This window comes from Tasmannia lanceolata, unplaced genomic scaffold (assembly GCF_043159265.1).
Source record: "Tasmannia lanceolata isolate RefF3 unplaced genomic scaffold, GAP_Taslan_0.1 ptg000015l, whole genome shotgun sequence".
Classification (NCBI taxonomy): Eukaryota; Viridiplantae; Streptophyta; class Magnoliopsida; order Canellales; family Winteraceae; genus Tasmannia; species Tasmannia lanceolata.
The window spans coordinates 17,773,364-17,787,118 of NW_027518692.1; the positions used below are offsets into that span (position 1 = coordinate 17,773,364).

Below are 13,755 nucleotides of genomic sequence, written 5' to 3' on the forward strand. Positions count from 1 at the left end.
TTTCCACAGCATATTTGGAAATCTGATTTTTTTCACTGTCAGTAGCTGATTTGGAAATCCAAGTATTTGATCCGGATCCAAATCATAACGCAAAAAGGGCAGCAAATGTGAGAAATGCAAATCAAAATCTTCTTGGCATCCAAACGGTCCCTTAAATGTAAATCTATATCTAAATGTTTTGAAATAAAATGAGATGTCTTGAAATAGTCGTCTGTTGGATTTTAATGGAGCAAATGATGATGTTTATAAATAGACAACAAAGCATCTCATCAATGGACATGTCTTTGTGAAAACAAGAGAAAAAGATCTGCAACAATTGGAAACCAGAGCTCAGGAATGGCATTCTAACTGTGCAAAATGCTGCCCTTAAGGACAAAGCTATCTTTAGGCGCCGGGAAGATATGCCAAAGCCTGGGCAAGCACCAAACCCTTATGAGCTGAAAATCCTGCACTTGGTAAAGGTCATTTTAGTAATTTCTTATTTCAGTTCAATGCGAAATGATGAGTATCATAGGATTTCCTATAAAATATGTTTGTTTTATTATACTAGAAGCCAATCAATCAGTTCGAGAGTGAATTAGTTAATGACTCTGCTGATAGTTCTCCTTTTCTCATTTCATGGAAAACCCTTTTCGCTCCGCTTAGATCTTTACACATAATTTGATAATAAAATCTCAAAAGACGTGTAAAAATCTCAAATTATGTGTAAAATCATGATCCAAGGGCAATTAAATGCCCCTTAACAAGTGCCCTTAAGGCACTGGTTAGCAAAACCCTTCAATTATTTATACTTCACGTGTATTAGCTGAAGAATATGCTCCGGTTTTGATTTACTAATGAGTTACTCATTTGAGGTAACTCAGTCGAGTTCACGAGTTTTTAAGCTATTAAACAATGATATTTTCTTTCTCTTACGAGGCAATATTCTCGTCCAGGCGATGAGGAATCTGTAAGCATCCATTCCAATCGTCTTCAAAACATCCACATCTTCCTGCAATTTTCAAGATCAACAAGGAAAAAAAGTTCAAAAACAGAAACAAAATATTAAGGAAGTAGTGACAAATAACCTTATAGCGATGGTAAGAGTCTAAAGCTATGTCTCCATTGCTTCCATCGGCTATCAGATATGACACATAAACTCATATATCAAACGAGGAAATTAATAAAGACATTACTTCTTTGGTATATACTATTCACCACCTTGCATGAAAAATAGGGAATACACGTAGTCTGTAAAGTAAGAAGGCCCAAATTGCAATCTGGGTGAGTTTTTATATGTTGTTCGTGCGTACTTGAGTGTATTTTCAAAAGGACAATAGTGGGGCCTACCTTGTTCGAAGATCCAAACCCTTCATTTGGATCATTCTCGCCGTAGGTTGCGCCCAAAAAAATAGCTGTCTGCAAACCGTTCATTTTTATTATCATCCTATCCCTCCGATCTGCAGAAGTACAGCATACTATAGAAACTCAACGTATTGGAGGGTTAGGATCATAATTTGGAGAGGATTTTTGGGGGCCCCCTATATAGGTTGGAGAGATAAAAATCAACGTTTTGGATCTTTGAACCAGGTAAGCCAACTACACATTTTATAAAACTAGTAAAAAGGCGCGTGCACCGCACGTGCAGCGCCTTAATGAACTATTCTGATTGAAAATGAATTTAATAATAATAATCTTTAAGCAAGAAAGGCAAGTTTATGAAGGTCGCACATTTTTTTGGAAAGTATGATACAGAAAAATGCCTAAGATGAAAATACTCCAACATGAGGAGTCACGTAAGTTCAATTACAACCTCAAAATAACATGTATCAGAAGCATGTGTAAATTTGTATTCTAATGGAAACTATTGTTGAAACTACATATGTAATCTGTATTCTAATGGAAACTATTGTTGAAATTACATATGTTGATGAAAATAATGAAGTCACATAGATTTTAACTCGCACGAGCTTTGACCTATATATCATGCACAATCTCATGCTGAACACTGATTTGAACAATTCCTCACTTTGGATGGAAAATTGGTCTCAAAATCTTGTAGAGTGCAAGTACAATTTTGGAAGCTCGTCAAAATCTTTATAATGATAATTTTACAAAAGGTACATGTTCTACGGATCATCATCAGAATAAATCTTTAAAAAGAATAGCACATATATAAGTAATCTATAAATGATATCCATTAACTTATCTTTCGAAAACATCATTGTATTGGAAATGAAAGTTTTTGAGAAACATGACATGATAGAAAACATCATTGTACTGGAAAGAGAAAGTTTTGACAAATAGGACATAATAGAAAACATGTCGTACTTCAGAAAAAGATTAAAAAAAACTATGCTTCAGCTAGAGACTTGGCTGGTAACTCATTATTCATCCCTTTGGACTTTTCTATCTTATCACTGTGCAGAGAAGCAAATGATCAAAATATCTTTTGAGCACTTTAAAGAATGAAAATTTCAATCCAAAAACTTTGTTTCTATATTCTTGCGAAACCTTCACTCTTTTTTAATATGAAAAGAATTAAGATTGATTTTTTTAAGCAGGAAACATGATTTTTTAATTAATTATAGTGTAAATTCAGCAATTCAAATTGGATATGCTATATGAAAACTTTCCCTTTTATAACCATGAACTAATTGGTAAAAAACTATGAATCAAAGATTTAAAGTTTTAAAAGTCTCTAAGCAAAAAATGTCAATGTAGGAGTTTCTACCAAGTGTCCTTCAAGATAGTGCATTGATGAGAAGTGAGTCATAATTTATTGGAAAATGAGATGATCATATTACTATATTTCTTAAGCTTGTTTAAAAATAATAGATCAAAGAGGGGCTGCTCCATGGCTTAGTCGAACCCAAATTGGTTACCTGGACCCAAAACTGGTTACTCGAACCCAGGTCGGTTACTCGACCCCAGACTGGTGCAACTTGAACTCAAACAAATGGTCGCTGATTCAAAATTCATGGCCTAAATAGTGAGACCCCATGCATATTTTTCTGGTTTCCTGTATCATAAAGTATAAACAATCCAAGAAAAGTAATGAATATCTAAAAATGGCATTGAGTTTTAACTTTTATGCTAATTCATCCAAGAATTGAGAGAACAAGAGAGTAGTATCTCCGTTAGAAAATCCCATCAAGTAGTAGTTGTCTTGCTATAGGGATTGTTCATGGTTGTAGGCAACATTTAACTTCCATTGGTATTAGATAGGCTTATGATGAAAAACCGAAAGAATTAGCAATTAACAATCAATGAATGGGCTATGTTTGGCATGAATTAGCAGGATCTATGTCCTTGTTTCCAATACTTAACACTAATTGAACCAAAACAAAGCTTCTAGGCTTCAATGGAACAGATTTCAGATCTGTTTGTGTAGAGATTTTTATCACAATGCAATCATTCCCAAGAGGGAAATTCACATTCTAATAGGCCGAGATCAAATTCCAAACGAGATTTCCAAGTCATACAAGCATTATTTTAGGTCACTACAATTTAGTTGAAGATATTAAGTTCAACCAGAACCCCAATTTCTGCATATGTTCCGTCACTTCAAAAACCGAGAAACCGTGCATGAACAATGATTGGTGGTGCGCAGTAGAACCTTTCGTTGATTGATTGGCGGGAGGCAAAAGCAAAGATTGAAGGGCTTTGTTGGGCAACAAAGAACAGAAAATGCAGGAAAAAATGATTAGTCCACATTTGAAATCCGATTTATACAAACAGACACTTTATTTAAATTCTAGTATTCTTCAAAACATATAATGGCGCCCACTTCATAGGGTGATCCAAACCGTTCATTTACGCTAATCAACCCGTTAGACTAAATAAACCAAGCCAACTTTGCTTAAACTGAAAACTTATAGAAAATTTTGAAAATCATAAATGACTCCAAAAGCAATTCTTGAACCCCCCTGCCCAATTGGCACATTAGACAAAATAAATCAAGCCAACCTTGCTCAAATTGAGAACTCACTAATCAAGAAATCAAATTGGGGTCGTTCTCCACAGTGATAGAACCATAATAATAATAATAATAATTCAACCTTCATAAATTCAATACCCACTACGCCTACAGATCAAATAAATCAGTCCAACATTCCTAAGCTTCAACGCTAATCACCCCATTAGACCAAATAAACCAAGCTAACCTTGCTCAAACTCAAAACATATAACCCAATCGATCAATTGGGTCTGTTCTCCACATGTTAGCAGGCATGAATTTATTTTATCCTTCAAAAGGCTCATTCTTCTGTGTTCTTGGATAAAAATATTAGCAGAACAAAATTAGTCAATAGTAGACAAGATAATTTCAGGAAAAAATTGTGCAAGTAGGATATCCAATAAGAAGAACAATTTATCGAAGGATTTACAGAGCAGCCCCAATGAAAGAAGAAACAACACTCGCACCAACTTCTGAGAGCAGAAACTATCGGAAATTATAAATTTATTAAAGCCCACTTTGATTGTAATAGAAAATGGTAAAAATAGAAAGAATGAAGAGATCAACAGGAAAAGAGTAAGAAAAAATGATCTAAGAAGCCCAACCTGCTTTGAATCAGGAGGAGCTGATGAAAACTCTCCACCACCTCCACAAATCTCCAATTATATCAGTGAATCTCTGTTGCCAAAACATAAGTAAAAATGTCAATATCATGAGATAATATGGAAACAACATAATGAAGAGGTGACACTTACCACAAGACCTTTAGTCAATTCAGAAGATGAGACAAAAAGGAATGTATTTGCATTTAAAGAAGAGGAAAAACTATCAAATTGCTTCCTCATCATGTCATTCAGTTTGTAAAACCGACCAAAATAAGCATGAATTCCCAATTTAAGAAGAAGAAAAGTTTTCAAACGACCAATTTCAGTGGCGTTGATGAGATTATATCTCTGATTTTCAAGGGAAAAAACAGCATCTTTCATTCCGGAAAGAACTCTAAATCTGGATTGTGTAGGAAATAGAGACGATGTAGATGCTGCTATCTCAAAGAAGATACATAAAACCCTACTAAAATAAATTTTATATTTCTGATTTCTAGGGAAAAGAAAGGTTCTTTCATTTCAGAAGGGGGATGAGCAGAGGTCATGGTTTGGACAATCGAGAGCGTTTTACGTGGCAGGGCATGTTTCGACGTATCTCCACAGGTAGAAGCTGATTAACTTTTGGATGTTTCTTGAGGGGCAAAATAGGGGTTGTTGAATGACGAGAGTACCCTTAAAAGGAACCAATAATTCATTAATTTGGATGAAAAATAAGCTTTACATTCTTTTAACTTTTAAAAGAGGCAATGTTTGGAAATGAAGAAAGTGATACCATATTTCTCTCAGGTGATTTGCTAGCGTCCATCTCAGAAGGAATTTCGCGGATGCCCTGTTGCATTTCAGAGAGATTGACGTGATTGTCAAGCAACTTCGAGCAAAGGTATTTCGTGGCTCGATTTTGCACTTGGGAATGAGTTTTTGGCTTTTTTTCTCTAAATTATTTTAATTCGAGGTGGCTGTTCTCACATGCAAAAGTGAGCCGTGAAATGGCCTAGGGATTTGGTAGGCAATTTGGCCAAGAAGATATTTCGCTATGAAAAGGTGACACTACCCAAAGAGGTTTAAGTTTTTGGCTTTATTCAGTAACTTTATTTGAGGTGGCTGTTGTCATATGCAAAAGCTGAGATTTTATATGGTGTTAGCCCTTGTAGTCCCATATTTTTTTCAAAAGTACTGTACCAACCACATCATAGGATATTATTTTTTGATGAGACATCATTCGATATATGATGATCCAAATAGTCCATTTGATAGAACACAACGTAAATAGGTTGATACCGAAAAATCAACTCTATAGGATGAACCCAGCCCTCCGATCTATAAAGGTTTCATAATATGCAGTTCCTCTATAGATCGGAGGGTTGGGATCATCATATAGAAATGATTTTTTTTGTGCACAACCTATTTACCTTGCGTCCCGTCAGGTGGACAGTTTGGATCATTCTATAGTGTGGTCATACAATAATTTTTGAAAAATACGGGACTACAAGGGCTTACACCTTATAAAAGAGGCAATCTTTGGATTTTTTGAGAGGCAAAGAAGGGAAAGAAAAATTAAAGTTTTGAGGACAGATGTACATTGGAGTGTAAAGTGAAGATACAACTGTGATAAAAGGTGGCATTATTTTTTGAACGCTTGCGCTAGGGTAAATGACAAAATATTAAAAGTCCAAATTGCTTGATTCACACGGGATTCCACGTGCCCCATGCTACTCGGGTCAGAGCGTAAGCTAGTGATGCTTTCAGCTACTGGACTCTAACTATCTAGGGTGCTTCACTCCACCGTTTCGCCTAGCAGCATGACGCTTGTATTGCTCTCCCACAACCCCGTTTTCACGGTTTAGGCTGCTCCCATTTCGCTCGCCGCTACTACGAGAATCGCTTTTGCTTTCTTTTCCTCTGGCTACTAAGATGTTTCAGTTCGCCAGATTGTCTCTTGCCTGCCCCTAGATTCAGCAGCAGTTTGAAAGGTTGACCTATTCTGGAATCTCTGGATCTATGCTTATTTTCAACTCCCGTAAGCATTTCGTCGCTTGTTACGCCCATTGGAGCTCAAAAAGAACAAAGCATGATTTGGCAGTTTCTGCAAGTGGCTGAACTTAATGCCGAAAATGCTCCGAAGGAAAATCATAAATCTCAACGAAAAAGGTATTGTACAACAGGATAAGTGTGGAATTAATGCTAAAATGAGGATGAATTTAACCCATGATTCATGCTTTATATACAGTATAAGGATTCGTGCTAGTACACACAGACATCATATAAAAACTCTAGGGTGTGTACCCAAAAATATGTTGGTGTATTTTAATAAAATAAAAGAGACAGCAAAAGTCAAACAGTAAATGTGAATAAAATAAAATCCATAAAAGACAAAAAACCAATTACAAAGTTGAAAAGTGGTGAAAAGCTCTTGGAAAGAATAGTTCCACATCGGTTTGGAGAAAAAGTTGGAGGGTGGAAGAAGTTATAAATATGGCCTTTCCCTCTTCTTTCTTTCACACAAGTCCTCACATGTGTGAGGCCCATGGCTTGACCTATATGGCTAGCCATTGGGCCTCACACATGTGAGGACTTGTGTGAAAGAAAGAAGAGGGAAAAAATTTAATAGTTTTAAAATTTCAAATTTGTCATTTGGCCTTTTGTCTTTTAGTGTGTGGGGCGGGGATGAGGATTACTTATTCCCCGTGGGGTGGAGACTGGGATTCCCTTCCATTCCCGAAGCGGGGATGGGGACATCCGGCCCGCCCTGTTGCCGGCCCTAGATCCCACAAACTCCCCGCGGCAAACCCATGCATCTGTAAAGCCCACCATTTAAATTTTGATGGGGTCACTACAATGATATCTGGGATGTGCAGGAAGTCTGTGTTTATGCCCCGTATGCGGAGATTCAATACTGAGTTTTGTATGCAATCGATTCACATGTTCTAAGGGTTCGATCTGTGTAGCTAGGAGGGATCGTGAGCCTCATTAACGCTTAGGCGGCAGGACGTTATGACAAAGCTTTGGGCAAGCAACACGCCTGCAGGACCTGAAAATCCTGTTCTCGTGAGTATGCTGCAGTCATCTTTTGTTTGCATCATCCAAAGATAATCATTCTCTTGGGGTTTCATTCTCTCATGTTTACTCTGCGTATGGTCTTGATTGAAAAACAAGAGAACGGGTTAGTGGTTTGTGGGTTTTGGGTTAATCTATTGTAATCCTTGTAACATTGCTTTCTCATATATAGTGAGGATTGTTTTCTCACCCGTGGATGTAGAAATCTTGGCCGATTCACGTAAAATCTCGGTGTGTGCATCTTGTGGCTTGTTTAATTTTAGGAATTTGCCTGGGTAAATTGCAGAAGGCATTACGTGGATGGGCTGAAGCATGTGGTAGTAGCCACCTCATGAATAACGACAAAATCTGTTGGAAAGTGAGCCCATGTGGCTGCTCTCTCATGCAACAAGTGTTATGTGAAATGCCTTTTGCAATGGACCCTAGCAAATTTCCTAATTTTATTATATATTTCATTTATTTGTGCACGATCGGTTCGGATTTCACTGAAGGATTTCTTCCTTAAAACAATTATGACTTAAACATTGATGATTCATTTGCCACATATGGACAATCAAGTCCTCTGATTTGGCGGACCAGAATAATTCCACCACTTGTTTTAATAGGTATGCTGGGATTGAACCTCCTACACCAAAGTTGAATTAGAGTTAAAGAACAAAGCCTTAATCAATTAAGGTAGAGGCTCAACTCCAGCATAAGTCAAACCTATGGCTACTGGTCCCATTATGATTTTCTGATCCTAGGTCTTGCATCACAAAGTAAACTTCTAAGGTTTTGCTTTTATAGGGATGAATCTTGCTGATGGGCTGTGTTGCGGCCAAAATCAGTGATCTAATGATGTGGCGCCGTAAGAGCTACGAACCGCCTGCGCACATAGTAAACGGTTAGAAGGCCAACCCGGGGTTTTCGACTTCGGGAAGACCCACCGATGCTTAAGTCAGTGACTGCAATAGATAATAGAAAGATAGACTAGAATAGTAAGTTTTTAGGATCAGAACCTTACCTTTGAGCCTTAGGAGGCTATTTATAGTAGTAGGCTAAAGAGGGGTTAGGTGTGAGATTACCTTAATGCCCCTGGACAAGTGTCGCCTTGTGATTAGGCAAGGGCTTGGTCTAGAACTTTCCAAGTTAGGTAAGATGACACACATACCCTTTGCCACGTGGTGGCATTGGGAGCTGGTTTTTTCCCACTCGCGCCGGGCGGCGGGATCACCACATCGGGTTTTCTGGGAGTGTTAGTTGATCTGCATTTCTTGTGAACTCGGAATCGTGATCCGGACTTCACAAGAAAGAGAAACTCAGAGTCGCCACCTAGGTTAGGGCCTAGGACCTGTGTATGTTCTTTCGATGAAAAGGGGATAAATACTTGAGTTTCATTGGAGGAATAATAACTAAAGGGGTTCTTTTTGCTCTGGGCCTAGAACCTGTAATTTTGCTCTGTTTGTTAAGGCCTGGTCCTTACAGATATCTGGGTAAGGGTTATGGTTACAATCGGGGAAGGTGTTAGGCACCCCTTTTGCCCGGGTAAATCCGGTCTCTTGACTTGATTTGGCATTTTAGAAGAATTTAATCAAAATAACTTGTCTTTTTTATCATTTATTTAGATTAGGCTTAATTCCAGAATGTAAATAAAATGAATTTACAAAAAGAAAGAAAATAAGTAGTTTGTTTTCATGATTGAGATCGTATGCTGTGATATGAGTCCCGAAAGATCTCGCAGCTGACCACAATTAGATTAACTAAATCAAACGAAAAAACAGTACAGAAGGGAAAATAAACTCTGGGTTTATGATTCCCTCCGCTTGTCCAACACCGTGGAGCGCCAGTGCTCTCATCTCTGTCTCGTTTATCTATGGTAGGACTGGAGACAGAGTGGTGGGATAAGAGAGGGAACGTAGCGCTATTTACAGAGAGGAGAGGGGTTTACGTTATAGGATTTAGGGCAAACGGAGCTCTAAACCCCTTAACTACCCTGCACCGAGTTTTGTAATAGAAATGTAGAAAGCCGAGAAATAAATGAAAATTTACCGGAGGAGCGCTTGTCGAGAAATCTGGCGTAACGACGCTGATCAGAAGAGAGGGCTTCAGGTTTGCCAAGATTTCGGCAGAACAACGGCGCTGCTTGGACGAAGGAGCTTCTAGTTTGCCGAGATTTCGGCAGAACAACGACGCTATTTAGATAATAGGGCATCACGTTCTCTGAAATTTAGCAGAATAACAGCGCTATTTTGATGAAGGGGCTTCGAGTTTTGCCGAGATTCCGGCAGAACAACAACGCTATTATGAAAAAATAGCTCGTAGTTCTGTGAAATTCGACGGAATAACGACGCTATTTGAAGGATGTCATTCCGAGTCTTCTGAAATTCGGCGGAATGTCGATGCCTAGTGTGAGCTACCTAAGAATTTATCTACTTTCTCTCTTCTAAAAGAAAGAAACTAGGGTTTTCTGAAAATCAGAAGAGTTTTTGAACTGAAAAACTAGAAGAGAAATAACCAGAAGTTAAAAACTATACTAGAGAATAGTTAAAAACTAAAAAAAATCTGATTTTTACTCTTACCCCCTATATATAAGGGGTCGAACCAAGATTTTCGCAGAGTGCGAAAATTGGAGAAATCCATTTTCATACTCTGTGAAAATGGACACTGACACTGATGTCGGTGTCAGGTCGACAACTGTGGACCCCGATCCGAGAGAGGCGGGGGACGAGCCCCCAGAAACTCCCTAAAATCATCAACGTGAAGGAGAGCTCTACCAAGGAACTCTAAAAAAAGTGCCTCTCACAACATGAGTGGCGATGTAAAGTGAGATACCTCTCGATTTGGGGACTAGCCCGGATTCGAGATGTACCTTAAATAAAGAAGAGTCGCCATCCAAGAAAGTCGGCCCTGGATCCCATACTATGCTCTGTTGCAATGGATAATCAGAGATACAAAAGGTTCGTGCTTGGTTACGAATTTGGAAGGTCCGAAGAGCACCTCATCCGCCCAAGTGCAAGTTCCTGGTCTCTTATGGCATTTATTTATTGATTTTGAAGAGTTTTGGGCGAAAGTCATGTGAAATGAGAACATATATCTCCGAGAAAACGTCTATCTAATCATGCATGTATCGGAGATGAATAATAAGCACACATAAAAGAAATTAAAGAAATGTCACCTAAGAATAGCGAGATTATGAGTGTTATGCCTAATTGGTGTCTAACTTCTGATGGGCAAACACATGAATGCTACAGCTAAAGGTATAAGGTCTGCACAAGATATTACAGATACGATAAGCTAGAAAGATAAATGAGCTTCAGCTAAGCATATGATCAAGGTAAATAAGCAGGTAAATACTACAGCTAAGCATGTAATCAAGACAAGTAAGCAGGTGAATGCTACAGTTAAACATGTGAGTAAGTAAAGAAATGATCACACACTATCATAATCCTATGCAAGAAATCATAATCAATATACAAACACATGCCTTAAAGTACTAACAACAAACCCTAAGACTCTAATGTTTAAATCCGAGTCTTTAGATGATCTGATGTTCATCCAAAGAAGCCTACGTGTCCCCGCCTCTTACAGGAATCAAGGCAACGTAGTTCTTCACCCTATTCTAAACTATGATGCCTAACACATTTAGGACTGTTATCATAGACTCGACCTAGAAGACTTGACCTGTTGTTAATAGCTTCTTTTGAGATTATTTAGATTCAAGTGAATTGTGAATTTTAGGATTCCCTATATGCCTTAACTAGATGCAAGTTAACCTAGTCTAATGCAGGTGAGCCCTACATCCTATGTATAACTAGGCTGTGTCCCTAGGGAAAACAATGAGTTCACTAGCGCATCTTAGTTTAGACATCAATCGGCGATGTGGATCGCCAACTGACCGGACAGAGGCGTAACATACTCTTAGCTAGGACAGACTCCTAACTCTAGAACAAACACAACCAGGATAGACTCCTAACTCTAAGACATCCCAAACATCTAGGACGGACTCCTAACTCTAGGGGAAGATCTTTTTGAAAAGATTTTTGAAGAATTTTTATATTTTTTGAAGGTTTGAAATGTTTAGTTTGAAAGGTTTGACTGAACTTGGGATAAGAATCCCAAGCTGCCGATGTATCCTGTTGAAAGGGATCAAGCCAACGTAGTTCGGAGACAGACTCTCCTAACTACACTCCTAATGACTCATGACCTTTGAGAATTATTTAGATTTTTCAGATGTTTTGATGTTTTGAAATTTCTGAATGTTTTTGAGATTTTTAAAGAGTTTCTGATGTTTTTTGGATTTTCAAGAGTTTTAACCCTTTTAGCCAAAGGGAAACAAAGAGACAACCAGAAAGAAAAGAACACTCCTGTGATCCATATCCTGCAGAAGTGTCAGATGAAAAGACAGAACCCTTTTAGCCTAAGGGTTGTCCTAAACAAGTAAATTGGTGTCTCAAATAGATGATAGAATGGATGAAATCCCGAGAAGGTGTGAAAACCTAAAAAGACTGAGTTTATTAAGAGATGCTAGGAACACACGCCTTTATAAGGATCCTAAGGAATGTTCCTAACATCCCTTCCCATTGCGTCACATGGCTAAATACAGAATCAGACTCAGATCGTCTAGAGCTTATCTTGTATTATAATATTTTATCAAAAATTTCCATCTCTCCCATGTTAAGAAAACGCTATCTACTTTGAAAAACGTCGCAAATCTAAGAGGGCTATCTTGGAAAACGAAGACTCAAGAGTGTCTTGGTATGGGTTTTCCACATATTTATTACACAACCTTGCGTCCTCATAACATTTTCAATATTGCACTCTGGCATGGCTTAGAGGCTTTAGAAAAGCCGTAGATGAAAAAGAAGCAAAGAAATTCTAGAGACCTGGGGTACTGGTGTGTGAAATTGTCCCATACACTTTTGCCTTTATACTCAACTCCTCCTTCTATCTGTAAAGAGATTGTAAGCCATGTAAAGTATAATATTTTTAGTAGATAAGAACATCTTAGTACTTCAGAGAAGAATGATATTTGTTCTCTGTTTCATTGGACGCAAAATGGGCGTAAAGCAAATTTTACGCCCATTTTACGTGGAAAAACATGCTTAAATTTTTCCCATTTTATGTCGAAAAAAGATACAGAGGGTGCAGGACCTGATAAGCCGAAGATGCACCCGTCCAAGTGGAGGCATGCCATTACATTGCGCAGCCCCTTTGGCATGGGCCAAGGAGGCCACAAGAAGGAGAAAGCCGAGAAGGAATGATCTTCTAAGTGCCATGCAAGATAACAAGGTGTGGATGTGTTGGGATGAGCTCCCATGGCCACTATTTATATAGGAAAAAAGATATTACGTGTAAGGGTTAGGGTAAGATAGTAAGGGAATATATAGCCTTATTCCCTACCATACTACATCTCTTTTGATTGAAATAAAAATTCTTTACTTTTGTCTTTAATGAAACATCCCAGTGCTTTACCAAAGGAAGGAGAGAGAGGTATTTGTAGCCATTACTTCAAAAACATCCACGGATTGAAATTAAAATTCTTTACAAAATGGTTAAGAAAAATGATATTTAAAGCCATTACTATCACGTCTAAGGGAATATATAGCTTTATTCCCTACCATAGTCGATCTTTTGATTGAAATAAAAATTCTTTACTTTTGTCTTTGATGAAACATCCCAGTGCTTTACCAAAGGAAGGAGAGAGAGGTATTTGTAGCCCTTACTTCAAAAACATCCCACTGATTGAAATTAAAATTCTTTACAAAATGGTTAAGAAAAATGATATTTAAAGCCATTACTTCAAAACCTTTTGTTTGCCTTTTCTTGAAAATAACCACTTTTAGGGGGTGATGAAGAGGTAGAAGGAGGGGATGGTTTAGATGGGGTAGAGGCCATGGTGGAGCATACAATACAAGGGAGCCCCCATTGGTCCATCTCAAGAAAGTGCATTTATAAGGGCACAAAAAAAAAGAAGGAAATGTCGTCGACCACTATAAAATTAGGGCAATTATAAATTCGCACCCATGTAGGATGATTCACACCCCTTTTAACTTTAATTGAGGCAGACTTTTACACTTTTTAACGTCAATTCACGTTAATAGGGGTGGGAATAATCCTACATGGGGTGTGAATATATCATTGCCCAAAAAATGATATATATATATATATATATATATATAT

General features: G+C 37.9%; 1 long non-coding RNA gene across 1 annotated transcript; it reads right to left on the reverse strand.

Annotated features, from left to right (window-relative positions):
• Nucleotides 1-219: 219 nt before the first annotated feature.
• Nucleotides 220-5,118, reverse strand: LOC143846000 (uncharacterized). Its single transcript, XR_013234617.1, has 4 exons — nucleotides 4,543-5,118; nucleotides 2,865-3,001; nucleotides 916-991; nucleotides 220-446 (listed from the first exon to the last, which is right to left on the reverse strand). It is a non-coding gene; the product is annotated as an uncharacterized LOC143846000 (long non-coding RNA).
• Between the last annotated feature and the right edge of the window lie 8,637 nt (nucleotides 5,119-13,755).